Source organism: Dreissena polymorpha, chromosome 8 (genome assembly GCF_020536995.1).
Source record: "Dreissena polymorpha isolate Duluth1 chromosome 8, UMN_Dpol_1.0, whole genome shotgun sequence".
NCBI classification, from domain to species: domain Eukaryota; kingdom Metazoa; phylum Mollusca; class Bivalvia; order Myida; family Dreissenidae; genus Dreissena; species Dreissena polymorpha.
In genome coordinates this window covers 52,048,936-52,053,669 of record NC_068362.1, presented here as the reverse complement: position 1 = coordinate 52,053,669, position 4,734 = coordinate 52,048,936, and the positions used below count along the sequence as shown (strand labels likewise).

The following is a 4,734-nucleotide window of genomic DNA, read 5'->3' as shown; positions in this document are numbered from 1 at the left end:
TTCAAAAGACCCCTTTAAAAAACGTTCACCTAGCTTCAAAACACGTTTATGATATGATAATGCGGTATATTTTTTGCATGCTTCGGTATTGTGTAGTCACGAGTTTAGTCGCCTTTCATAAAAAAATAACTTAATTAGATGGTACCAATAATTTATCGTCTGAAAATATGTCTTAGGTTTCAGTATTTTTCTATTTTATGTTAGGGATAATATACGAAAAAGGTTACTAAGTAATTTAGATTTTTTTTTACGTATTTTGGCCAAAGATAGTTGCATAGCAACACTTTTAGCGAAGTTTGTCAGACATTGAAGTGCCCACACTGAGGTGGATCAATAATTAAAGCAAACAACCCCATCAGTTATATTTATATAACTGAGTGTCATTAACAAAAAAGCCCCTCTGAAATAGTTTTTATCTAGGTATATAGTATTTGTGGATGCATTCTCTTCTGTGTTATTAAAGTAAAATGCACACTTATCATTTAAGCAGCAGTAACAACAGCATTTACTATAATGATATAAAATCATACAATAATACCCATTAAATATTTATATCATCCTGAATATTCATGCGACCATATTGTTTTTAATTGATTTTGTGTTTCCTGGTGTAAGAACCAACCTTAATGATGAAATTGAACGCATTTAGAATTATATTGCGTTTCACATCAACCACAATCACCATTTCCACGTGCAAAATATTAAATCTAAAGCGTCCGATCGTCAAGGATAAATGATTTTTTAGCGAGCTTGCACAGAATGTTATCAAATGATCACATGTACAATTTATATCAAAATCTGTACTCATAACTGAGATTTTTAAGTTGGAAAACTGATGAGTTAGAAAAGCATTCAAGTGCAGATCTACACATCAGTTATACCTGATGGATACTAACAATGGGGTCCATTTTCACTTGATATAAAACCTTACAACGGAACGTCCGTTATGTTAAAAAATGTGGACGTAACAGTTTGTATTTCATAATCTACGAACTTATTCGATGAGACCAACATTGGTAATTGGATAGGTCTTAATGTTGGCACAATAAATAGAACATCGTTAAAACAATACGTGCTCCGTCATGAATCATGGCGATTGCGTGTTTTGGTAAGCACGTTTTGCTTGAAATTAAAACGCAAGGCGCATAGTGTTTTGGTCTTAACGAGGAATTTTCTGGATTTCTATTCCGAGAAAAGACACATACTGGAATTACTTAAATATCCTCAGACGCTTTAATTAAATGTGTAAAATGTCAGATTCTTTAAATTGGGTTTCAATTTGTCTGTTAAGTAAATTCCAATGATGTCAACAAACTTGAACCAATCATATCTAAATGGTGTGTGTGATATTTGATTGCCCAAGTTCGTTATGAACTATAAATAAAATAAGTATGAATCTGTAAATTTATTGAAGTTCTTTTTAATGTTTGTAATAACTATATTTGACTTACCAACCGCAATGTGTCGTTGTGCAAAACTTAAACGTAACGTGACATATTGTAGTATTAAGATATGTCGGTAAAAACGCGCATACAATTTTTTTTAGAAAGACTTAATCCTTGCAATTCTATGTAAAACAAATGTATAGTTGATAAATACGACTTGCTGTGCATACCGATTCCTCAGTTTTATTTACGTTACGTGTGTATTTGTGTTATATGTACGTTTCACGTCTAGCTCATTTGTATTATGGCACACTGTTTTACAATTAGCATTTGTATTATGTCACACTGTTTTGCAATTGGCAAGTGTATCTTGCCCATAAATGAAGCAACACATACTATACAACGGTTTTTCTCATGCTATGTTGATACTTTAAACCAAAAAGACAGGACGAGGCGAAACCTACATGTCAGCTTGCCAATATTTATTTTCTGCAATGGGGTGAAGGAAATTCTTACCAGTTTAGTTTAAGTTTGTTTGCGCTTCGCTTGAGATGTTGCAGTTAATGGCGATGCAATTCGTTCTGAACATTTTGTTATCAAATACAAAATGTGTGAAAAACTGTTCATAACATAAGCCCACGTGACAAAAACGACTCATGAAACGAGTTTCACCTTAAGTCCTTCCTTATTTGCACCCAGTGATAACCCGTCAACTGATAATAGCGAAGTAGTAGTAGTAGTAAAAGTCGCACACGAGCGAGCGAGCATAAATCAAAGGCCACCGATAACCGATATCGGAAAGTGGGTAGTCCGATGTGTAAACAGGTCGATTACTCTCAAATTGAATTTAGTTGGGTTTATACAGCGTCTATTCACATGAACTGTTTAATGTTATATTTTTGGATTTTACTATTTAAATAGATCAACAAATTCATTTCAGAAACCATTGGAAGTTTTGTTGTTCACCTGTCACTGATATCAATCAGAAAATTGGAGATCGAATAGAAGGTATTTATTCTCATTTTACTGTTTATAGTAGGTTAATGTAATACGTTTTAAGGTTCATGTCTTACTGTGATCCACTGTTAACAGCACTAATTTCAAACGAACACTTTTCACATATTATATAGAGACAACGACGGAAATAAGATATGCATACCATTTCGAACAACAGAAGTACATGTTAAAATGTTATAAAATAGCCAAATACAACATTGTCTTATTAGTTGAAAATATAATAAGTATACTATTATATGTTAGCAATTTTTTGTAAGAATAAAATTACAACTTAAAATACTACGTTTCAAAAGTGTGCAATTTAATATGATGATCAAATGTATTAATTGTATTTATGAAAAAGAAAAACAAAAAATTGTATAATCGTACTCAATCATCAAGAGAAATATAACCATTAGTACCGTTAACTATTGTTTTCTCTGTTTTAATTGATTTTTTTTTCTATCACTTCCTCTTACATCCAGATACATATCTCGATCTAATAAAGCAGTATTAGGAAGTCGATTAATAGTTTCTTCCATATAAGTAAATTATCGACAATAATGCAATGATCGAGAATTTGAATGGAATAAAAATAGGCAAAATAATTAATACTGCATGCTTTTAGTCAATACATTGTGGTTTGAATGGCAAATTGATCACGACTGAAATGCAAGTTCTCTGATCTTTTGTGTAAAGAGTTAAAAGGGCGGGTGTAAAATTTGTCATTACTCGACAGAGACATTTTAACATTTATAACGGATATAAAGAAGAAGTGGTTGAAGTTGCAGTTCATAAAATTATACAATTGTGCAAATAGTTCATAAATACGCATGTCTCTTTTATAAAACATATACTAGGAATAATAATTGAAGATTTCAATCAAACATATGAACATATTCATTTCAGTTGACGATTATTGATATACGTACTACAAATGTGAAGTCTCTCAACCTACTACTTCGAATAAGATGCGACAGAGGCACACCACTCAACAAGCAACATAGCTGATACAAGCCATTCTAAGTTCTCCAGAAGCTCAACTTACACCTACAACGGTGGAATAGAGAAAAGAACATCACTAGTTGATACGCAACACATTCGAAAAGAAATAGTGCCCATGGGATATTAAGTCGTGAACTGCAGATCACAAAATGAGATGATTTCCAAATCAAACATGACTTGTTGACTAAAACTTATATTGGTAAAACAACAATGGGTTCATGGAACGTTAACATTTACATTTTGTCAAGTCAAACTGGTCAGTAGCAAAACTGCTTTTAAGAGTATTGGATATTTCACAGCTGTTCTCGCGTTGCATCTATATCGAAATCGATACATCTATGGACCATTGAAATATGAAGCCGCAGCTTTCAATCTTTTATTAGAGGCCTTCAGATCAACCTTCATGTCATTCTAAATGAAATTATTATCGTTCAGCACATGCATTCATTGAAAGTTACGATCGAGCACCACGAATTTGAAGTATGGACTGCGGGTCAAAAATACTGGACTAATCAAAATAGGTTTGTGAGAGGCGAAATGTTGATTGAATTTTATCAAATAATTTCGAATTGGGTGTAACGGCTACGTTCAATGATAACTAGTGAAGTTGTTTACGCACGCAGGAATGGTTGTTATCAAAGCGATTTGTGGATTTTAAACTCAATCTGAAAGATAACGGCAATAAGGAAACGTGTATTTACATAAAAATAATGACATTATCCTCATCGCTCAATGTTCTGAATGTTGATAAAATGAGTGTTTTTCATAAGAGTTTGTAATATACTTTCTTGCTTTGGTGTTGTTTAAGACATTGATTTAAACAGTGCACATTTTATGTCGTGCTTTTTCAATGAGCTTTGCAATGTTAGAAGACCTACACACTTTAGTAGTTCTTCCTAATTTGACTTGAATTTCAAACTAGTTTATAATAATGTCTATGGGATATAAAACAGTGCACATTTTGTGTCGTGCTTTTTCAATGAGCTTTTGCAATGTTAGAAGACCTACATACTTTTAGTAGTTCTTCCTAATTTGACTTGTGTTTCAAACTAGTTTATAATAATGTCTATGGGATATAAAACAGCGCTGTGTAGAAACCAAACGGGTTCCCAAAGAAATGACTATGACGTAACCAAGCATCATGGTCTTGGGAAACGCAAGGAGGCAGCGAGGAAATATTTAATGGAAAATCTGCACTCGCGATTCAATGACGTAAAACATTCTGGTCACATATTCATTGGTGAGGTAAGCAAACATGAAACGAAACTTCCACGTGTGATTTCTCACGGAACAGAGTGTCCAAAGTCAATCTCACATCATAGTAGAGTTCCAAGTTCACCAGGCGTGG

General features: G+C 33.1%; 1 long non-coding RNA gene across 1 annotated transcript; it reads left to right on the top strand.

Moving 5' to 3' along the window:
• The first annotated feature begins 2,156 nt into the window (after positions 1–2,156).
• On the top strand, positions 2,157–4,155 carry LOC127842389 (uncharacterized). Its single transcript, XR_008031592.1, has 2 exons — positions 2,157–2,393; positions 3,291–4,155. It is a non-coding gene; the product is annotated as an uncharacterized LOC127842389 (long non-coding RNA).
• Positions 4,156–4,734: the final 579 nt, after the last annotated feature.